The sequence below is a fragment of the Macaca nemestrina genome, chromosome 7, assembly GCF_043159975.1.
Source record: "Macaca nemestrina isolate mMacNem1 chromosome 7, mMacNem.hap1, whole genome shotgun sequence".
NCBI lineage: Eukaryota > Metazoa > Chordata > Mammalia > Primates > Cercopithecidae > Macaca > Macaca nemestrina.
The window spans coordinates 173,778,936-173,803,705 of NC_092131.1; the positions used below are offsets into that span (position 1 = coordinate 173,778,936).

The 24,770-nt window shown below is 38.4% G+C and overlaps 1 long non-coding RNA gene across 2 annotated transcripts; it reads left to right on the forward strand.

The window, feature by feature from the left end:
- The first annotated feature begins 1,505 nt into the window (after positions 1-1,505).
- On the forward strand, positions 1,506-24,555 carry LOC105466232 (uncharacterized). Of its 2 annotated transcripts, XR_011606275.1 has the most exons (4): positions 1,506-5,874; positions 6,443-6,523; positions 16,505-16,609; positions 17,396-24,555. It is a non-coding gene; the product is annotated as an uncharacterized lncRNA (long non-coding RNA). The 2 variants fall into 2 exon arrangements; XR_011606274.1 differs by having other exon boundaries at positions 1,506-6,523.
- Positions 24,556-24,770: the final 215 nt, after the last annotated feature.

Sequence of the window (24,770 nt, forward strand, 5' to 3'; positions counted from 1 at the left end):
CCCCAGTAGGAAGGAAGATATGATTTTCCACAGTGTATTAAACCACCAGATTTACTAGTAGCTCGCCTTTTCAAGAAACTGTCATGGCAGACAAGCCGGACTCTCAGACCACATCATGAAGTAAGTACCCAAAACTACCCTGATCAGAAGTTAGTGTTCAGGGGATGAATGGCCTGTATATTTGAGATGATAACTTCATGTTCACGTAATTCATAATTCCCGGAGCGCAAATCTCTAGGTAAACTTTCAGTCAATATCCTACACTATAAACTCTAAGGGTTTCTTTTTCACTTAATCCTAAACTGTATGTTTCCTTTTCAGTCAATAAATTCATGAGGGAACACCAAAAGTTATTCCTATATTCAATAGCCCCAAAGTGGAGTTAATCAGAGTAACAACGGGGCAGAACAAAACATTTTATAAAGACCATAGAGCACCTAGTTCTGCAGTGACTGATCATAAGGTAATTTATGTAATTACCTGCTATGTGATTAAAGGATCAGCATGAGGAAGAAAAAAGAAACATATGTTAGGGATAGAAGCATTGCATTTATAATGCAGATTGTAGCAAAACATTGCTCATATTTCTAGAATAAGGACAGAAATTTGAAATATACAGCTTTTCCCAAGTCTTTAAAAACTATCACTCCAGTTATTTTCAAATAACTAACTCTTCAAAATTTCTATTTGTTTCTCAATGAATTTCATGAACCATGGTTTATAAAACAACTTCTCCATACAGAAAATAGGAATTCCAATACTCCAGTAAAAGAATCTGATATTTTTAATAGCTAGGAAGAATATAAATGGAGGTGGTTAATTTTTGTGAAAATGCTTTGATATATGTTTTCTGAATAATAGACTAGAATACAGCAGATGCGCCACCCTAACTTAACAATGATTAATGGGCAGTCACAGAGAAAAATGGTATGTTCCATTCATCCTAGAGTACACATTTTCACATCTTTGAAATAGAGATGCAGCATTTTACATTTGATAGTGTTAGGACACTATTGGCCAGAAGGCAGTTACAATGTAACTGTTCTCACGTACACATACATGAACCTGGTCAAAGGATCTTCCATTGATATCTGGATAATATCAACAAACTTGCAGAGGAGGTGTAATAAGTTTGGAAAGCTAATCTCACAAAGAGTAGTCCAGGACTCCCGTAAGAAATACAGTGGCTGGGGACAGTGGCTCACGCCTGTAATCCCAGCAATTTGGGAGGCCGAGCAGGGCAGATAACTTGAGGCCGGGAATTCAAGACCAGCCTGGCCAACATAGCGAAACCCCATCTCTACTAAAAATACAAAAAAAAAAAAAAAAAAAAAAGCCAGGTGTGGTGGTATGCGCCTGCAATGCCAGCTACTCAGGAGACTGAGGCAAGAGAATCGCTTGAACCCGGGAGTTGGAGACTACAGTCAGCCAATATCATGACACATGCCTTGCTCCAGCCTGGGCAATAGAGCAAGACACCATCTCAAAAAACAAAGAAAAGAGAGAGAGAGAGAGAGAGAGAGAGAGGAAGGAGGAGGGAGGGAGGGAGGAAAGAAAGGAAAGAAGAAAAAAGAAATGCAGCATCACCAGATCACCAGTGCTTCTGATTACCACACATGATGAATAATTAATCATGCATTAGTGAGGTAAAAATGATTTCAAAGACTTTGCTCTGAATTGAATAAAGTTTAGACATACCTTTGCTTTTATGTTCTGTGCTTATAGGAGTGATAGAAGACATATCTACATGAATGTAAGTTCAAAAGAGGTTTTTTCAATAATTATAAAGTAAAATCTTGAAGTGATTCTGACATCACGATTTCTAAAATGTTAAGTGATAAGTATTTGTTTCATTATTTGTTAGTGGTTTTATTTTTTCATTCTGATATATAAAATAATGATAAAATGTTACCATTGATTCTGTAATACATCTCACAATTAGAAAAAGTTGTCATACTAGTTAGCATACACTGTGTGTTGTACATGTTATTAGTTCATACAATCCAGCCAACATTCAAGAAGTAGGCGCTATTACCATTCCCATAGTCCAACACTGAATCTGATCCAAATACTCTGAAGGAAAAAGCAGAAGAATCTGAGCTTGACTCACTCTATCTCCAGAGGCCTAACTCACCTATGTTCCAGTGTGTATTCCTGTACATGGAAATACTTTCTAGGGTTAGTTGCAGGACTCTTACCCTGCTTTATGATCATGAAGATACTTTCCTAAATTGTGTTATATACTGTTTTAAATATGTTTATATTTTGGCCTATGATCCACCTGGAATTGACTTCATGTATAATGTGATGTCAAATATCAGGTTTTAGTTTCCCTCAAAGAATATTAAATTTTCTAGGACATTTTTATGAAAAACTGTATATTCCCATTCACTGACTTATAAAATGTTTGATCATGTATGTATATATCTGTTTTTCAGCTGAGTTTTCTATTTTTACAGGCGTGCACCATCACATATGACTTATTTCTGAATTTTTGGTAGAGATGGGGTTTCAACATACTGGCCAAGCTGGTCTCTAACTCCTGACCTCAAGTGATCCACCTGCCTCGGCCTCCCAAGGTGCTGGGATTACAGGCATGAGCCCACATTTTTACATCTTTCAAATAGAATCCATAAAGGACTTGATACTCCAAAAGCACACTTGGCCAGACAGCAGTCAAATTGTGATTTCCCTCATTGGCGCACACATGAACTTGGTGTAAAAACCTTCCATAGTCACCTTCCAGTGATAATGTCAGCATCGAAACTTGCAAAGGGGCCATGAGCAGGCTGAAAAAATAATCTCAAGAGTAGTACAGGATATTCCTAAGAAATGTGCATCAACAAAGCTTCTGATTAGCAGAGATGTTGAAAATGTAAGGAAAATCCTGGATAATATGTATTTACAAGTGATTCAGAGAGTTTGATCTGAATGCAATAAATTTCAGGATACTTACATTAGTGTATTTTGCTTGTACTTCCCATCTCCTATAAATCGTATGTGTAATATGCAACAATTATCTACATAGAATCATAGGTCACGTAGTGAGTGTAGAGATACTCCAGCCTGGGTGACAGAGTGAGACCCTGTCTTAAAAAACAAACAAAAAACACATTTGTTTAAAAGAAGAGTTTTACATTTGCAGAATAGTTACAAATGTAGACAAGTTTCCATAAACTCCACTCACAGTGCCTCTTATTACTTATCTGGTACGTTAATGTGGGACATTTGTCAAAACTAACCAACTAATATCAATGTATTACCATAAAGTACTATACTCACTTTATTCAGATTTCTTAGTTTTCACCTAATGTTAAGTTTATATTTTAGGATCTCATCCAGGATACGTCATCACATTTAGATATCATGTCTTTAAGTTTCTCAGTTTCCTTGTTTTTGATGCCATTGACATTTCTAATGTGGGATTTCTCTGATGTTTCTCTCATAATGAGACTGATCCCCAGCCAAGGGTGTGTAAGCATTCCCTTTTCACCTCATCCACACCAATATCTATCATTTATTGACTTTTTAATAAGGGCCTCAATAGGGTAGGGTGGTATCTCACTGTGGCTTTCATTTGCATCCCAAGATGCTGATTCATGTTTAACGTGTTTTCCTGGGTTGGCCGTTTGTATATCTTTTGAGAACTATCTGTGCATGTCATTTTCTCACTTTTTAATGGGATTATTCATTTTTTTCTTACTGATCTGTGTTTCTTGTAGATTTTTGACTAGTCCCTTGTTGGATGTATGGTTTTCAAATATTTTCTCCCATTGTGTAGGTTGTGTGTTTTACTCGGTTGATTATTTGTTTTGCTGTGCAGAAACATTTTAGTTTAATTACTTTCCATTTATTTATTTTTTTTTTATGTTGCTGTTGCTTTGGGGGTTTTAGTCAAACATTCTTTGCCTAGGTCAATGTCCAGAATATTTTTTTTCTAGTTTTTCTTCTAGAATCTTTCTGGTTTCACATCTCACATTTAAGTCTTTAATGCATCTTGAGTTAATTTTTATATATGGTGACAGATAAGGATCCAATTTCATTCTTCTGCATGTGGCTATCTTATTTTCCCAGCACCTTTTATTGAATAGGGTGTGCATTCTTCAGTGTATGTTTTTGTCTGCTCTGTTGAATATCAGTGGATTGTTTAGGCTTCATTTCTGGGTTCTGGGTTCTGTTCCTTTGGTCTATATGTTTACATTTATACCAGTGCCATGTTAGTGTGCCAACAGATGTTGTAATGGATTGTGTTTCTTGGCCTCAGGCAAGGGTGCAGTGCTTGCAGGAGAGCCAGCTGCAGTCATGGTGGTGGGATTTATGCTTAGCCTTTGTTATCCACTGCAAGTACGCAGGTGATGATGGGCAAGGACATGGAACTCTTAAAAGTCCCCGTTCCTGTTCTGTTACTGGGGCAGGTAGAGGGGGAAAGCTGGGTGGGGAGTCAGGAAAGCCCATACTCTGACGTTCCGAGTGTGGGCACAAGCAGCAGCGTGATGGGGATTGGTGGATACTTTCGTGGCCACTGGGACAGGATAATGTTCCAGGGAGACGGAGAATACCCTCTGCTTCACGAGAGTCTGTACACGTAGGGAAAAGTAGCAAATGGCAGGTCAGTTCCCACGACCTTGACACGGCAGGTCTGACACATGCAGACTTCTGCTGGCCAAAAACCACAACAGCCAGCTGGTTCCAGGCCATCCAGGCTCAGAAGACAAACCACAAGACTTCCCACTGGATACTGAAACTGAAACAGTTGCTCTGAGGCCACACCCCTTGATTTGGCATGTGAAGCAGGAGTACCCAGCTCCCGTGGTCCTGGCAAAAGAATGCTTCTGCTTGAGTTCTGATCATAGCGGGTTCATCCCCTGTTCAGTATTGGATTGTGCATGTCAGTTGGGAGCTTCTTTCAATGAAAGAAATGACCTCTATCTGGGTTACCTGGATGATTTCCACAAGGTTCCCCTATTAATTAGTATCAGGATTATCTTTCTTCTGTCCCTGCTGTGGTCTGGGAGTGGACACGCAGCACATCAAGGTGCCACTCCTTTCGTGCTCCCCACCTCTCTAAGCTCCAGTGCTGGGTAGGGTTAAGGCATTTCCCCATGGACTGGAGTGCCTGGCTCCCCAGTGGGAGTGTGTATCATGGAGACAGTCCCCCCTTTTGCACTCTGAGGACTCAGGTTCCCATCTGACGCATGGTGCCAGTTGCTGCCTGCTGCTGCTTTCAAATTATCCAAAGTTTCTTTCACTTTTTCTGTTCAGTTCCTGTGTTTGTTGGATACAAATTTACAGTGTAAATCTCTACACACAGTTTTCCTGTTTAGAAGCAGGGAGGTGTACTGACAAAGCCTCCAATCTGGCATCTTGAAACAAAAACCCAAAAGACATGTTCCACTTTATGGGTAGAATGTCTACCAAAGTTATTTGGAATTTTCACCGTGAACATTGAACATGTGTCTATTCTCCTTTAATAATTATTATGTTTCTTTCAGTCATTTTTTATGTCAGAACCCAAATGCAGGTGTTTATTTTACCCTTTACTTTTATTACTTCATTTGTTTGATTGTTTAAATTGTTGCAGTGTTGGCTATTGGAACGTCTGTCAATTTTGAAACACCACCATAATTAAGCTTTGATGTTATGTGGTTGTTCAGTTGTTTGCATTGTTGTTGGGCATTTTATTTTTTTCTGGCTTTACTGGGTGCTCAGGCTAATTGTGCTGATTCCCTCTCAAGCCTAGTGTTAACCTTTTTTTTCCCACAATTCTCTAGTTCTTTTTGTTGGAAAGTTGAATTACAAATGGAGACCTGCACCTGGACGTGTTCATCACTCCTGTAGAATCTGTATTCATGATCTTGCCTGCTGACAGAACAAGTAAATCTGTGTATACTGATTCACATATATACATATGTATATATGTACACATGCACAGATATATGTGAGTTTAGATGTATGCACACATACATACACATATATAAATATTTTACCATGGATCTGTATTTTTAGTAACTTAAACATGAATTTCTTATAATGCTCCAGCACTGCATGATTTAATCCAGTCCACGTGAATCAGTGCACCTATTCCTGCTAACTTGTATGTAGCCTACCACTGTAACAGTGATAAGGATGGTTCTGTTATTTAATCACATAATCCAAAAGACATGTATAGTGGTTTCAGAATTGGAAATGCATACTTGACTAGCTAAAGTACTTATGGATCAATCTTCACCCTGTAGTCTCAGAATATTCACTTGTTTGCTGAGTTCCTTGGGTCAGCTGCTTTTCCCCCACTCCCTTCAGTGAGGTTATTTCAGTGATATACAGTTACATTATGTGCATGGCCCCATGCTATCTCCTACCTACTGTATAAGATTTTTAATTTACTTATTTGTATTATAAAGTTATTTAGGATTTGTAAAATATCATGTATTTATCATTACAGTATGATACTACAATAATTTCACTTCCCAGAGGAAATCTGCTGTGTCTTACCAGTTTGACCTGCCTCTCTTCCAAGCCCCTGGTAAATACCAAACATGTTGTTGTCTCTGTGTGCTTTCACTTTCCAGAGTGTCACATAACTAGAATCACACACGTATTTTGCCTTTTAAAATTTGCTTTGTTTTTTTGCAATATGCCCTTTAGATTTGTGAAGTGTATTTCATGGTTGTTTAGATTTGTATTTTCCTAATGCCAAAAGACTGAGGCCTCACATCATGTGGTAACTGTACATGACTATAGTATCTTTGGAGATATAGCCATTAAAATAATTTACCAATCTGATTGTTATATTTGTTTATTTTTTAGTAGTAAAATATTTTTATATGCTGTAGATAATAGACCCTTTTCTGCTATGTTATTGCAAAGATTTTCTTCTACACTTTGTGTTATCTTTTCGCTTTTAATGAGATACTCTGATTTCCAAAAGATTTTAATTCTATAAAGTTCAATATATTCATGTTTTTTACTTAACTTTTTTTGGGCTTTAGCTGTCATACCTTAGAAATCACAAATTATTGTTTAACCTAAGACCACAAATATGTATTCCCATATTATCTTCTGTGGGTCTGGTATATTTAGCTCCAAATTTGGATATATGATCATTTTGATCCAGTTATGTATATGGTGTGAAAGAGAAGTTCACTTTGCTTTTGGATACTCAATTGTCCTAGCAACATTTGATGGAAACCTATTTTGCGTATTGAATTTACTTAGCAACTTTGTAAATTCATTTGACCATAAAGGAAAAGGGTAATTTTTGGAATTCAGTTCTATTATATTCCTTTTATCTGTAAGTCTGTGTTTATACTAGTACCACAAATCTTGATTATGATTGCTTTGTAGTAACTTTTGAAATTTGAATGCATGAGTCTACTTTGTGAACTCTGCTTTTCATTTGAAAAGTTTCTGGCTGTATTGCATTATACACGAATTGTAGAAGCAGCTTGTCAAGTTAGAAAAAAAGTCACCTTCTATTTTTTAAAGACATTGCATCGCATCTATATGTGAATTTGAAAAATACTGCCACTTAGCAATATTAAATCTTGTGTTCATTTTTATTAACTATTTACCCTGTTTACATACTCCTGTACAATGTTGAAAAAAGTGTCAAGAGTGGTCTGGTCTTGTTTCTAATCTTGTGGAAAAAACTTGAGCCTTTCAGATAAATTGTGATGATATGTGAAGTTTTCATGAATGCCCTTTAAGGTAAAGAAAGCTTTCTCATAGGCTTAATTTGCTTTGTATTATTATCACAAATTGATTTTGAATTTTTCAAGTGAATATTCTGCATCTTTTGGGGTGATCATATGGCTTTTGTATTTGATTTTATTGATAAAGGACATTACACTAATTATTTTATATGTTGAACCAAATTTGTATTTCTGAGCCAAATACCCTGAATGATGGTATATAATTCTTTTTACATTTGCTGACTTGTTTTGCTGGCACTTCCTAAGAATATTTACTTTAGTAGTTACAAAACATTGATCTTAATTTTTCTACCTTGCAATGTCTTCCTTTAGTTTTAGCATCATATAAATTCACTAATAGTATACATTGGAAAGTGATCTCTTCTCCACTTTTGTCATTTTTGTGTAAGTTTTAAGCTGTTTAAGTTTTAAGAATTTGTGGTAGATTGTTATTAGTTATTTCCAGGATTGAATAGTTTACCAGTGAAGTCATTTCAACCAGTACCGGATCTTGACTCCTAACAACAATCATATGAGCTTGGAAGAGGATCCTTCCCCAGCTGAACCTTCACTTGAGACCTCATCCTTGGCCATGATCTACATCTGGATTCATGATCCAGAGAAAACTGTCATGTGTGCATGAGGTTTTGAGCCATCTAGTATGTTATAATTTATGCAGAAATAAATAACCCAGCCTGCATGGATGCTGGCATGAATGCTCTCTCCTATTCTTACCACTTGGAGAATGGCTTCATGAAACTCAGCTCATTTGTTCTTGACTCTCAGTTCCATCTTCTTAACTCAAAAACTCGGAGTATATTCAAAAGTCCATGCTACACTACAGGATGGAAACTCTACCAAAGCATTATCTTGAGACAATGGTAGGGCTCATGTCACTGTCTTGTCTGTCTCAGATATCACTGTCCTTCATTGTTTGATATAATCTGTCTTACAAGCCATTGTTTATTGCAGGATCTGGCCAGCAACCCGCAGTGCAACAGGGCTCTCTCTTTGTTCCCAGGCGGATCAGCAGGTCAAGAAATAATAGACACACACAAGATATAGAGAAAGCTGGGTCCAGGGGGGTCACCGCCTTCTGGTCCCGTGGTGCCAATAATGCACTGGATATACCAGCATTTATTATTAAGTTTAGTGAGGGCAGGGGTAGGTTAGTGAGGGATTTAGGGTCATTCGATTATGAGGTGAGATGGTCACACGGGAATGATGTAATTCTTTAACATAACATCGGTATGCAGAAGTACAGTATACAGAGGTAAGAATTTACAATATAGTGTGTGCATCAGCAATTTCTAACAGAACCTTAAAACAGAAACACAATCTTATCCATAACCTATGATTAGCAAGATATTAATCAGCAGTAACAGTTGCAGCAAAAGCTGCTTGCAAACAATCAATAGAAACAGGACGTGAAGCTAGACAACCAGTTAGACCAAAAATTCTCAGAAGGGTGTATGCCTTAACCCTAAAGAGACCTAGAGGAGCTATGGCAAGATAAGGGCGTTTATAACCCTGTCTTAACCATATGGACAGGTGCTCCCCATGCGTCCGTTTACAGGCTCTCCACGAGGGTCGCAGTCCGTTCCTAGAGCTATGAACATCTGCTTTTCTGGGATAGGAGTCTTAGTGATATGAAACCTCCCTGACTGCACGTCCATTCACAGGCTCTCTGCGGGAGGAAGCACATCAAGCACTGTTGGCTCATTCTGGCAGTCCAACCTGGCATTGTCTTTACACAATCCTGCATGCAATTTTGTATTTACAAATGTGTATTTACAAACAGGAGCATTTCATCTTTTATTCTGTAGCAATAGTTTCAGGGGGTCTCCCTACAATTGTTCCATATATTTTGCCCCTTTTTTGTTTGTTTATACATGTGGTATAGCAGTCTAACCCTCACAGGGAGAGTATTAAAATAGAGTTTTGCATTATCTAGAGTTGTGGATCATTGGGAAGCATCTTAGAACATACGTGCCACATCAGGTTCTGTTCAATCTGCATCAGTTTCCCCATCATTATTTATTTTGTTGACGTCGACCCTTGTGAAGAGAACTTACCAAGTATTTTTTAGGCTGTATCACACAGTATGGATGTGTTGTATTTTCTCAAAATTTGACTAAGATTACACATTAACTTATACACATATTTATCTAACTTTGAAAACAAAAAACCTGAACAGTATATTATTTGGAAATGCAAATATAGAAAATAAACAAGAATGAGAGAATGACAAAAAGCGAATTCAATGTTATAGTAACATTCACCAGGGTAAAAGAGAGGATGGAACATATGTGATGCATAAGTGAGATAGACAATATTTGGTTATTAATCTTGACAGTGGATTAAGAAAAAGAAAATGTATTTTTTCTATTTTAGAATAGTTTTAAGTTTACAGAACCATTGGAAGTCACTATGGAATGTGTATGTGTATCTATCCAACACAGTGTTTTCTTTATTATTAACTTTTTACATTACTGTGTGGGATATTTTTTCACAATTGTCACACCATTATTATACATTTTCATTCATTTAACAAGTGCATGCATTAAGTGTCACCAAGATTCCTATCCCAGAAAAGCAGATGTTCATAGCTCTGGGAATGGACTGGGACCATCGTGGAGAGCCTATAAATGGACGCATGGGGAGCGCCTGTCCATATGGTTAAGACAGGGTTATAAACGCCCTTATCTTGCCATGGCTCTTCTAGGTCTCTTTAGGGTTAAGGCATACTCCCTTCTGAGAATTTTTGGTCTAACCAGTTGTCTAGCTTCTCGTCCTGTTTCTATTGATGGTTTGCAAATTAATTTTTGCCTTAATGTCAATTTTCTGTTCCAGGATTCCATCGAGGATACCACATCATATTTAGATATCATGTCTCTTTGTGCTCTTCTCCACTGTGCCAGGTTCTCAAATTTTCTTTTTTTTTTTTCTTGATACTTAAACACTTACATTTGGAAGTTATTTGACGTTTTTCTGATGATTTAATTGGTGTGGGTTTAGGTGAGAAAAACCACAGAGGATATGTACCATTCTGATGACATACCAGGTGTACATATTAATGAATCTGTTTCCCCCTTTACATGTTGTGCTTTTATTTTAAAGTCACCAAGTACAAAACATACTCAACAAGTGAGAAATTGTGCTTTAAATTTTATTGACAGTGCTTGTAGAAGTATCATTTGCATTTCTTTTCTGTAGGCAATTTATCTATTCTCAATGATTTGTTTATATATATATATATATATATATATATATATATATATATATATATATATATTATTTTTTTTTTTTTTTTTGAGACGGAGTCTCGCTCTGTCACCCAGGCTGGAGTGCAGTGGCTGGATCTCAACTCACTGCAAGCTCCGCCTCCTGGGTTCACACCATTCTCCTGCCTCAGCCTCCTGAGTAGCTGGGATTACAGGCGCCCGCCACCTCGCCCGGCTAGTTTTTTTGTATTTTGTAGTAGAGACGGGGTTTCACCGTGTTAGCCAGGATGGTCTTGATCTCCTGACCTCGTGATCCGCCCGTCTCAGCCTCCCAAAATGCTGGGATTACAGGCTTGAGCCACCGCGCCCGGCCTGTTATATATTTTTAAGTCAATTATTTACATGGGATATTATATAAAATTATAGATAAGTATTATAAGCTATACTTACACTAATTTATTTACTTTGCTGCTCAAATTGTTTCAGGGTTTGTCATTGGAAGGTCTGTCTGTCAGCTCCTGTACCATTTGGAATTGTCAACGTCATTGCTGTTTGATTTCGTTTGTTTCGTTGGTTATTGATTCTGTTGTTCATTAGCAAGATTTTACTTGCTAGCACTTTAAGGTGTTCCAGGCTTATTGTGTTGTTTCTCTGCACATGCCAGGTATTGGCTATTTTTCAAGGAATCATAGTTTCTTGTTTTTGTGCGTGGTTTTAGAAAAAAAGATTTGGTCTATGTGTGTTCCCATTTCTACTAGGGATCTGTTGATTCTAGGCTGTCAGCTAACAAGGCAATGGAATATATGTGTGTATACTAACTCTCACATACACATATATACACACACACAACGTATGTGTATCTACACACTCACACATATTTCTACATTTGATCTACATATGTATATAAAGTCAAACATGAATTCCTACTGATGTCCTCAGTACCACATGATCTAATCCAGTACCCCATGAATCAATTTTTTCATTTCTACTACTTGTAGGTAATCTCCCACTTTGACAGTAAAACAGTTCACCTCCTTTGTGTAATTATTGAATTCCAAAATACTTGCAGAGTGGTTTCCAAATTGGTAGTGGAAAATGTCTGCACCAACTAAGTAAGATGCTCATGTGCAAATCACAAATGTTTTAGACTGCAAATCTCCCCTTATTTCCTAAGTTACTTTGGTCAGTCTCTTTTTCACCCACTCCCTTCATGAGTTTTTTTCATACATGTGTTACACACTTATATTATATTGTTTACGTTGCTCCCTGGGATTCCCCAATCTACTAAGTAATGTTTTTAATTTGCATACATCTATGTTCACACTTTGTGATGTAAAATTCTTCAGGATTTGAAAAGTAGTATCATTCACCCACCATTCCAGTACCATAGAAAATAATTTCACTGTAAAGAATATTTTTTACCATTCAGCCTTTTTTTCTTTAGTCCCTGGTACCTACTAATCTTTTTACTGTCTCTATAATTACACCTTGTCACAATGTCATTTAAATTTAATTACCCATAGAATTCACTCTCCTCAAACTGGCTTCTTTTGCTTAAAAATATGCCTTTAAGGCCAGGTGCGGTGGCTCACGCCTGTAATCCTAACACTTTGGGAGGCTGAGGCGGGCAAATCATGAGTTCAGGAGATCGAGACCATCCTGGCTAACGCAGTGAAACCCTATCTCCACTGAAAATAAAATAAAAGTTAGCCAGGTGTGGTGGCAGGCACCTGTAGTTTCAGCTACTCGGGAGGCTGAGGCAGGAGAATGGCGTGAACCTGGGAGGCGGAGCTTGCAGTGAGCCGAGATTGTGTCACGGCATTCCAGCCTGAGCGACAGAGCGAGACTCCATCTCAGAATAATAATAATAATAACAATAATAATAATAATATGTTTTTAAGTTTGTGAAGTGTCTCTTGGTTCAGATTTGCATTTTAGTTGAAAGGTCAGGTGTTGAGCAACTTTTCATGTGCCTTTTGGACATCTGTATAGTATCTTTGAAGGAAAAAGTATATTCACAATATTTACACACTTTTATTTATGTATTTTAATTTTTGTAGAAATGGGGTCTTGCTCTTTCACCCAGGCTGTAGTGCACTGGGGTGATCACTGTAGCCTCAAACTCCTGCACTCAAGCGATTCTCATACCTCACTATCTCAAGTAGCTGAGACTACATGTGCATGCTACCATACCCCACTAATAAAAAAAAATGTGGGGACAGGGTCTCGCTATGTTGCATAGACTGGGCTCAAATTCCTGGCCTCAACTGATTCTTCCACCTCGGCCTCCTAAAGCACTGGGATTACAGATGTCAGCCACCACACACAGCCTCACCCACTTTTAATTAGGATATGTCACTTAATTTTTCAGTTGTGAGATGTTTTATGTATTTTGAATACTGCTATCAGTTTTATGATTTGCAGACATTTCTCCCCTTAGGTTGTTTTGAAGGTGGACTTTGAATTATGAAGTGATTCAATTTTTTTGTTTGTTTTTTGGGACAGGGTTTCTCACTGTGTCACGCAGGCTGGGGTACAGTGGCATGATCTTGACTCACTGCAACCTCCGCCTCTGAGGTTCAAGAGATTCTTGTGCCTCAGCTTCCCGAGTAGCTGGGATTACAGGTGTGTGCCACCATGCCCAGCTAATTTTTGTATTTTTAGTGGAGATGGGGTTTCATTATGTTGGCCAGGCTGGTGTCAAACTCCTGACCTCATTTGATCCACTCACCTCAGTTTCCCAAAGTGTTGGGATTGCAGGTGTGAGGCCATAGCACCCAGCCTAAAATGATCCAGTTGCTTGGTTTAAAGGAGGAAGACCACACAGGGAAAATGCCATCACATCATGTCAAGGGTAAATATTATTAACCTGCTTTATAACTGTTGGTATTAATTTTACCACCTGGGTGAGATCATTCTTATCAGATTTCTCCACTGCAAAATTACTCTTTTTCCCCCTTTCCATATTATGTATTTCAAAAAAAAAATGTGAGTATATACAACATACACTGAGGAAGTGGGGCAATCACACCTCCCTCCTGATGAGGCAGATTTTTTTTTTAAACCTATTTGGACATATGTCTATATTTTTTGTATCTTTAGCCAGTCATTTATTTAAATCAGTATATCAACATAGATACCTAATTTCCACTCATTACTTATTCCACTTATTACTACTTTATTGATTTTCTTGCTAAATTGGTTCCAGTGTTGCCCACTGATACCTCAATAATTATGGTTTGATGTTGTTATGTGTTTGGTTGGTTGGTTATGTTGTTGTTTGTCATTGTTTTTAGCTCTGGCACTACTAGGCACTATAGGCTAAATGTGTTTTTTCTCTTCCCAAGCCTAGTATTCACCATTTCACATTTATTGGAAAATAGAATAGAAAAGAAGATCTGAGCACTGACTGGGTCTACTAATTATTCTTGGGGTTTCTGTTAAATCGCGGCTTTCTTGGCTGACAGAGCAAATATACATGTGTATATTTGTGAGCAAGTATACACTGATATGTGTGTAAAATTCTATTATAAACTTCTTCAGTATATGGAGAACATTCTTACGTATCCACCATTACAGTATCAGAGAAAGTAATTTCACTGCCCAAAAGAAATCTCCTATACTTCACTGATTCAACCTTTCTCTCTGTCCCAAGCCCCTTGTTACCACCGAATTCTTTACTATCACTATGCTTTTTCTAGAATCATACAAAGGGAATTACACAGTGTTTTGTCTTTTCCAACTTACATGTTCTTACTTAGCAATATGACATTTAGATTTTTGAAGTATATTTCATGATTGTTTAGATTTTCCTTCCACTAATAATTGCAGGATAGGTGTGCCCCCAAATTAGAGCTTAGACTGGGAGGGTTCTTAGTTTGCCCACAGAATAATTTAAGGTTGAGCTGCTGGTATTAGACAGCAATTTTTTATTGAGTATTGCTTCTTCCAGAGCAGGAGTAACACATAGGCATTGCATCCAGAGTTGGCAACCTGTGGCCTTTTGTGAACTGTATTTATACTAAGGTAAATCCACTTTCAATTACATGCAAATTGAGGAGTTGGTCAATGCAAATTAGGGGGCAGGTTATTTAGGACTTTCTAAGAAAGGGGCAATAACTTCTGGGTTGTTGCCATTGAAACTGCGGGTGGTTGCAAAGGAATTTGTAGACAGTCGTGGTGCTGTTGGGAGTGTCTTATGGCAGTGAGCTATGAGCATAGCCAGGATCACTTTTGTCTCCATCTGCTGGTTTCTGGTGGTTTCTTTACTTTATCCTGTGTGGAACAGATCTTGTTTTGTTCAATAGGGGTTGTTAACAGAAAACAAGTCCTGCCATTCTCTCACCTCCTAATGTCAAAGGCATTGAGTGCCTTTTCATGTGATTTTGGATATGATAATAGCCTTTTGGAGAGTTGGCTACTTGAATAATTTTCCAATTTTGATTGGGATATTTGCCGTTTTATCTTTGAAGTGTAAGATATTGCCATATATTCTGGATAATAGACCATTATCACCTATAAAATTAGCAAACATTTTCTCCCATTCTTTGGGTTTCTCTGTATTTTATGGTGTACTTTTAACTTCAAAAATTTTCAATTATAATGAAGTTAAATATGTGTTTATTTTTTCCATCTTTTGCTTGTGCTTTCAGTGTCATATCTTAGGAAACATTGTTTAACATAGGACCACAAAGATGTATTCATATGTTCTTTTCTACAGTTTGTACCGATTTGGTTCTTATACTTGATGTATGATCATTTTGAATCAAGTTTTTGGTGTAAGGCAGGAGTCTGAGTACATGTTGCTACCCACTTCTTCCAGAAATACTTGATGAAAACAATTTCTCCATACCTAATTTATATGACTGCAGTATACAATTATTTCATATAAATGTGAGAGTTTATTTTTGAGCATTATATTCCATTCTATTGAACAATATGAATATATCCTTATACTACTACCACAAAATTTGATTACTCTTACTTTGTAGTAAGTTTTGAAATCAGGAAGTATGTGTCTACTATGCCAACCTTTTATTACTTTTTCAAGTTTATGTAGGCTGCTCTGGCTGTACTGTATTGTATATGAACTTTAGAAAATGTTGTCAATTTAGGGGAAATTTAGGGGACAGAAACTCATAAGAAAGCTTGTGATTTTAGGGGACATTTCCTACCCCTAAATTTTGGGATTTTGATAGAGGTTGCATTAAATCTATAGATCCTTTTGGAAAATACTGCCAACGTAACAATATTAATCTTCCTAATAAATGAACATTGAAAGATTTTACATTTATTTAATTTTGATCAATATGTTTTTTATAATTTTTGTGTACATCTTATACCTAATTTGATAAACTTATTCCTAAGTATTTTTGATGTCATCTCAAATGGTTTTCTGAGTTTTGTTTTTAGATTATTAACTACTTACTGTATAGAATTTCAAAGGATTTTATAGAGCTTCTGTATTGCAAATTTGTTGAACTCATTTCTGAATTCTAAACATATTTGTTTTATACATAAGTTAATGTCGTTTGCAAACAGAGTTTGATTTCCTTTTCATACTGGTTGTTTATATTTGTATTTTTCTAGACTAATTGCCCTGAGCACAGCCTCCAGTACGATGTTCAAAGCAAGTGTCAAGAGTGGAAATTCTTGTCTTGTTTCTAATCTTGGAAAAATTAGTAAACATTTCAGGTAACTTATGATGATATGTGAATTTTTCATGGATGCCCTTTAAAGTGAAGACAATTCCCTTATCTGCCTTGTTTGTTGAACATTTTTTATCATAGTGAGTTTGGGAATTTTCAAGAACTTGTGCATCCTTTGAGATGATTATGTAGTTTTTATGATTTATTGTATTAATATAGTGCATGGCATTAATTGTACTTGAATGTTGAACCAAATTTTGCTTTCCCAAGGTAAATACCCTTGACAGAGTGTATAATACTTTCTATGGGCTGCTGACTTGTTTTGCTAAGATTTCCTTGATGATTTTTGCCTTTACCTGATTCTTAAGGTGTATTGTTCTTAATTTTCATTATTTGAAATGTGTTTGTCGGCCGGGCGCGGTGGCTCAAGCCTGTAATCCCAGCACTTTGGGAGGCCAAGATGGGCGGATCACGAGTTCAGGAGATCGAGACCATCCTGGCTAACACGGTGAAACCCCGTCTCTACTAAAATACAAAAAAAAACTAGCCGGGCGAGGTGGCGGGCGCCTGTAGTCCCAGCTACTCGGGAGGCTGAGGCAGGAGAATGGCGTGAACCCGGGAGGCGGGGCCTGCAGTGAGCTGAGATCCGGCCACTGCACTCCAGCCTGGGCAACAGAGCTAGACTCCGTCTCAAAAAAAAAAAAAAAATGTGTTTGTCTAGTTGTGGTATCAGGGTAAACTTAACTCATAGTGTGCAATGAGAAATGATGTCCTCTTCAGTTTTTGTTGTTGTTTTTGAAGAATTGGTGATAAATCAATATTAATTGTTTAGGAGATTCCAACGACACACTAGTCAGTTCTTCTTGATTGGGGCAGGGAAGTGCATCCGAAGAGCAATCACGTGATCTTGGAAGGAGACCCTTCTCCAGCTGAGCCTCGGCGTGGGTCACCATCTGCATCTGGACTGAAGACTCAGAGAAACTGTGAGTAATAGGTATGTGACTTTGAGCCACTAAGGTATGTAGTAATTTGTTAGGCACCAAGTACTAATAAGAAAAATTTGGGAGGCCGAGGCGGGTGGATCACGAGGTCAGGAGATCGAGACCATCCTGGCTAACACGGTGAAACCCCGTCTCTACTAAAAATACAAAAAATTAGCCGGGCGTGGTGGCGACGCCTGTAGTCCCAGATACTCGGAGGCTGAGGCAGGAGAATGGCATGAACCCGGGAGGCGGAGCTTGCAGTGAGCCGAGATTGCGCCACTGCACTCCAGCCTGGGCGACAGAGCGAGACTCCGTCTCAAAAAAAAAAAAAAAAATACCTGACAGTAATTGTCACGTGGTATTCTGGAATAGATAAATATATCATTATTAGAAAAGGTAAACATGTGCCATGGTAGTTTGCTGCACAGCTAATTCCATCACCTAGGTATTAAGTCCAGAATCCATTAGCTATTCTTCCTAATGCTCTCCTTCTAAAGACTTTTCTTTACTCTTAAAGTATATTCTTGAAATACATTTTGAAGCTCTACTACCTTCATTGTATACTTCTTTGTCTTATGCACATTTATCTAATTGTATGTTTGTTAAATTCACACTATGCAAACTAACTATATGCTTTTCAAGAAATTCCAGAGGCTAATTTTATTTTTTTCTTTGTTTTGGTTTTTTATTAGATCTTTGACACTAATTTTTTTATTTTCTTATTTTTTATTATACTTTAAGTTCTAGGGTACATGTGCACAACGTGCAGGTTTGTTACATAGGTATACATGTGCCATGTTGGTGTGCTGCACCCGTTAACTCATCATTTACATTAGGTATATCTCCTAATGCTATCCCTCCCTGCTCCCCCCACCCCACAACAGGCCCCGGTGTGTGATGTTCCCCTTCCTGTATCCACGTGTTCTCATTGTTCAATTCCCACCTATGAGTGAGAACACGCAGTGTTTGGTTTTCTGTTCCTGCGATACTTTTCTGAGAATGATGGTTTCCAGTTGCATGCAGGTCCCTACAAAGGACATGAACTCATCCTTTTTTTGGCTGCATAGTATTCCATAGTGTATATGTGCCATATTTTCTTAATCCAGTCTGTCACTGATGGGCATTTGGGTTAGTTCCAAGTCTTTGCTATTGTGAATAGTGCCGCAATAAACATACATGTGAATGTGTCTTTATAGCAGCAGCATTTATAATCCTTTGGGTATATACCCAGTAAGGGGATGGCTAGGTCAAATGGTATTTCTGGTTCTAGATCCTTGAGGAATCACCACACTGTCTTCCACAATGGTTGAACTAGTTTAGAGTCCCACCAACAGTGTAAAAGTGTTCCTATTTCTCCACATTCTCTCCATCACCTGTTGTTTCCTGATTTTTTAATGATCGCCATTCTGACTGGTGTGAGATGGTATCTCATTGTGGTTTTGATTTGCATTTCTCTGATGGTCAGTGATGATGAGCATTTTTTCATGTGTCTGTTGGCTGCATAAATGTCTTCTTTTGAGAAGTGTCTGTTCATATCCTTCACCCACTTTTTGATGGGGTTGTTTGGTTTTTCTTGTAAATTTGTTTGAGTTCTTTGTAGATTCTGGATGTTAGCCCTTTGTCAGATGAGTAGATTGCAAAAATTTTCTCTCATTCTGTAGGTTGCCTCTTCACTCTGATGGTAGTTTCTTTTGCTGTGCAGGAGCTCTTTAGTTTAATTAGATCCCATTTGTCAATTTTGGCTTTTGTTGCCATTGCTTTTGGTGTTTTAGACATGAAGTCCTTGCCCATGCCTATGTCCTGAATGGTATTGCCTAGGTTTTCTTCTAGGGTTTTTGTGGTTTTAGGTCTAACATTTAAGTCTCTAATCCATCTTGAATTAATTTTCATATTAAGGTGTAAGGAACGGATCCTGTTTCAGCTTTCTATATATGGCTAGCCAGTTTTCCCAACACCATTTAGTAAATAGGGAATCCTTTCCCCATTTCTTGTTTTTGTCAGGTTTGCCCAAGATCGGATGGTTGTAGATGTGTGGTATTATTTCTGAGGCCTCTGTTCTGCTCCATTGGTCTATATCTCTGTTTTGGTACCAATACCATGCTGTTTGGGTTACTGTAGCCTTGTAGTATAGTTTGAAGTCAGGTAGCGTGATGCCTCCAGCTTTATTCTTTTGGCTTCGGATTGTGTTGGCAATGCGGGCTCTTTTTTGGTTCCATATGAACTTTAAAGTAGTTTTTCCCAATTCTATGAAGAAAGTCTTTGGTAGCTTAATGGGGATGGCATTGAATCTATAAATTACCATGGACAGTACGGCCATTTTCACGATATTGATTCTTCCTATCCATGAGCATGGAGTTTTCTTCCATTTGTTTGTGTCCTCTTTTATTTCGTGGAGCAGTGGTTTGTAGTTCTCATTGAAGAGGTCCTTCACATCCCTTGTAAGTTGGATTCCTAGGTATTTTATTTTCTTTGAAGCAATTGTGAATGGGAGTTCAGTCATGATTTGGCTCTCTGTTTGTCTGTTATTGGTGTATAAGAATGCTTCTGATTTTTGCACGTTGATTTTGTATCCTGAGACTTTGCTGAAGTTGCTTATCAGCTTAAGGAGATTTTGGGCTGAGACGATGGGATTTTCTAAATATACAATCATATCATCTGCAAACAGGGACAATTTGACTTCCTCTTTTCCTAATTGAATACCCTTGATTTCTTTCTCCTGCCTGATTGCCCTGGCCAGAACTTCCAACACTATGTTGAATAGGAGTGGTGAGAGAGGGCATCCCAGTCTTATGCCAGTTTTCAAAGGGAATGCTTCCAGTTTTTGCCCATTCAGTATGACATTGGCTGTGGGTTTGTCATAAATAGCTCTTATTATTTTGAAATACATTCCATCAATACCGAATTTATTGAGAGTTTTTAGCATGAAGGGCTGTTGAATTTTGTCAAAGGCCTTTTCTGCATCAATTGAGATAATCATGTGGTTTTTGTTTTTGGTTCTGTTTATATGCTGGATTACGTTTATAGATTTGTGTATGTTGAAGCAGCCTTGCATCCCAGGGATGAAACTCACTTGATCATGTTGGATAAGCTTGTTGATATGCTACTGGATTCAGTTTGCCAGTATTTTATTGAGGATTTTTGCATTGATGTTCATCAGGGATATTGGTCGAAAATTCTCTTTTTTTGTGTGTGTCTCTGCTAGGCTTTGGTATCAGGATGATGTTGGCCTCATGAAATGAGTTATGGAGGATTCCCTCTTTTTCTGTTAGTTTGAATAGTTTCAGAAGGAATGGTACCAGCTCCTCCTACCTCTGGTAGAATTCGGCTGTGAATCTGCCTGGTCCTGGACTTGTTTTGATTGGTAGGCTATTAATTATTGCCTCAATTTCAGAGTCTGTTATTGGTCTATTCAGGGATTCAACTTCTTCCTGGTTTAGTGTTGGGAGAGTGTATGTATCCAAGAATTTATCCATTTCTTCTAGGTTTTCTAATTTATTTGCATAGAATTGTTTATAGTATTCTCTGATGGTATTTTGTACTTCTGTGGGGTCGGTGATGTTATCCCCTTTAACATTTTTCATTGCATCTATTTGATTCTTTTTTCTTCTTTATTAGTCTTACTCATGGTCTGTCAATTTTGTTGATCTTTTCAAAAAACCAGCTCCTGGATTCACTGATTTTTTTGAAGGGTTTTTTGTGTCTCTATCTCCTTCAGTTCTGCTCTGATCTTAGTTATTTCTTTCCTTATGCTAGTTTTTGAATGCGTTTGCTCTTGCTTCTCTGGTTCTTTTAATTGTGATGTTAGGGTGTTGATTTTAGATCTTTCCAGCTTTCTCTTGTGGGCATTTAGTGCTATAAATTTCCCTCTACACACTGCTTTAAATGTGTCCGAGAGATTCTGGTATGTTGTATCTTTGTTCTCATTGGTTTCAAAGAACATCTTTATTTCTGCCTTCATTTCGTTGTGTACCCAGTAGTCATTCAGGAGCAGGTTGTTCAGTTTCCATGTAGTTGAGCAGTTCTGAGTGAGTTTCTTAGTCCTGAGTTCTGGTTTCATTGCACTGTGGTCTGAGAGACAGTTTGTTATGATTTCTGTTCTTTTACATTTGCTGAGGAGTGCTTTACTTCCAACAGTGTGGTCTATTTTGGAATAAGTGTGATTTGGTGCTGAGAAGAATACGTATTCTGTTGACTTGGGCTGGAGAATTCTGTAGATGTCGATTAGGTTCGCTTGATGCAGAACTGAGTTCAATTCGTGGATATCCGTGTTAACTTTCTGTCTCGTGGATCTGATGTTGACAGTGGGGTGTTAAAGTCTCCCATTATTATTGTATGGGAGTCTAAGTCTCTTTGTAAGTCTCAGGACTTGCTTTATGAATCTGGGTGCTCCTGTATTGGGTGCATATATATTTAGAATAGTTAGCTCTTCTTGTTGAATTGATCCCTTTACAGTTATGTAATGGCCTTCTTTGTCTCTTCTGATCTTTGTTGGTTAAAGTATTTTATCAGAGACTAGGATTGCAACCCCTGCCTTTTTTGTTTTCCATTTGCTTGGTAGATCTTCCTCCATCCCTTTATTTTGAACCTATATGTGTCTCTGCACATGAGATGGGTCTCCTGAATATAGCAAACTGATGGGTCTTGACTTTTATCCAATTTGCCAGTCTGTGTCTTTTAATGGAAGCATTTAGCCCATTTACATTTAAGGTTAATATTGTTATATGTGAATTTGATCCTGTCATTATGATGTTAGCTGGTTATTTTGCTCGTTAGTTGATGCAGTTTATTCCTAGCATTGCTGGTCTTTACATTTTGGCATGTTTTTGCAGTGACTGGTACCAGTTGTTCCTTTCCATGTTTAGTGCTTCCTTCAGGAGCTCTTGTAGGGCAGGCCTGGTGGTGACAAAATCTCTCAATATTTGCTTGTCTGTAAAGAATTTTATTTCTCCTTCACTTATGAAACTTAGTTTGGCTGGATATGAAATTCTAGGTTGAAAATTCTTTTCTTTAAGAATTTGAATATTGGCCCCCACTCTCTTCTGGCTTGTAGAGTTTCTGCCGAGAGAGCCGCTGTTAGTCTGATGGATTTCCCTTTGTGGGTAACCCGAACTTTCTCTCTGGCTGCCCTTAACGTTTTTTCCTTCATTTCAACTTTGGTGAATCTGACGATTATGTGTCTTGGAGTTGCTCTTCTTGAGGAGTATCTTTGTGGCATTCTCTGTATTTCCTGAATTTGAATTTGGCCTGCCTTGCTAGGTTGGGGAAAGTTCTCCTGGATAATATCCTGCAGAGTGTTTTCCAACTTGGTTCTATTCTCCCCATCACTTTCAGGTACACCAGTCAGACATAGATTTGGTCTTTTCACATAGTCCTGTATTTCTTGGAGGCTTTGTTCATTTGTTTTTACTATTTTTTCTTTAAACTTCTCTTCTTGCTTCATTTCATTCATTTGATCTTCAATCACTTGATACCCTTTCTTCCAGTTGATTGAATCAGTTACTGAAGCTTGTGCATTTGTCACGTAGTTCTCGTGCCATGGTTTTCAGCTCCATCAGGTCCTTTAAGGACTTCTCCACATTGGTTATTCTAGTTAGCCATTTGTCTAATCTATTTTCAAGGTTTTTAGGTTCTTTGCAATGGGTTCAAACTAACTCCTTTAGCTCAGAGAAGTTTGATCATCTGAAGCCTTCTTCTCTCAACTCGTCAAAGTGATTCTCTGTCTAGCTTTGTTCCGTTGCTGGCAAGGAGCTGCATTCCTTTGGAGGGGATGAGGCACTCTGATTTTTAGAATTTTCAACTTTTCTGCTCTGTTTTTCCCCCATCTTTGTGGTTTTATCTACTATTTGTCTTTGATGATGGTGACATACAGATGGGGTTTTGGTGTGGATGTCGTTTCTGTTTGTTAGTTTTCCTTCTAACAGTCAGGACCCTCGGCTGCAGTCTGGAGGCTAATTTTAAATGAACTGAGCATAAAATCCCAGCTGCAGAATTTTACCCCTCTTAATGATTGCCTCAGATGGATAATCTATGGCCCAGCTGCAGTTGAGTTGGCATCTGCCTCTGGCTCCAGGTTGAACATAACTCAAAGTAGGCATTGGAGAAAGACAAACAGTCCCTGAATTCTGCACAACTCTTGCACTCTTGCGCACCTCCCATGTCACATTTCTTTTCCTGTAAATCACTGCCCTCACCCCAGAGTTTCAAAGTGGTTTACAAAGGTGTAATCCAGCTGTTTCTGCACGACAAGCTTTAGCAGATAGCGCCAAATTCCTTTCACTGCACTTCTTCCTAAGACTGTTGGTCTGCTTTCCAATAAATGGGGCAATTATCCACAAAAGCACACCAAAGCTTAACCATTCGTGCCACTGAAAGAGGCAAGGAACACCCAAAAATGCCAACTGCTTTGGGCTAGTTGACCCCATGGTTGGGGCTCTAAAGAATTTCCCTGCACCTGTTGAGAGCTTTTTGTCTTGGGGAACTTCCCTTCTCTTCTTGCTGCTGCACCAGCTGCCTAGCACAGTTCCTTAGCACAGGCAAGTGGCATCTGCAGAAGTTGACAGACTTCAGAACTGGGTAAATCATCCAAAATGCGCCCTGAACTACCTGTTCTTCGATGTCACTTGAGCTCTGCCCTGTTTAGACATAGCTGCTTGTGACCATCTGGGCTTGTATGTCATGTGTATCTATGTCAAGACCTGAGCTTTGCTTCATTTGGGCGCAGCTGCTTGGTGGGGAGCATCTGAGATTGAAATGAGGTTTCAGGACTTATCTGGCCCTCTGGTGGGGATCTGTCTGGGAGTGTGCAATCTGAACCTGCAACTGTATGAGTGTGTAATATCTACATTCAGGCCTTTATTTCTGCCTCGCTCCCCTCCTCCCTCTTTCGTCTGCAAGGTGGTCTCCTTACGTAAGCCCCACTCCATCCAGGATCCAGCCCTGGAGGGAAACAGTCTCCACTGCCCTGGCTTGGTCATTCTAGGACCCTGGAGTACTTCTCACAACTGTGCCAGTTTTTTTTTTTTTTTTTTTGAGACGGAGTCTCACGCTGTTGCCCAGGCTGGAGTGCAGTGGCGCGATCTCGGCTCACTGCAAGCTCCGCCTCCTGGGTTCACGCCATTCTCCTGCCTCAGCCTCCTGAGTAGCTAGGACTACAGGCGCCCGCCACCACGCCCGGCTAATTTTTTGTATTTTTAGTAGAGACGGGGTTTCACTGTGGTCTCGATC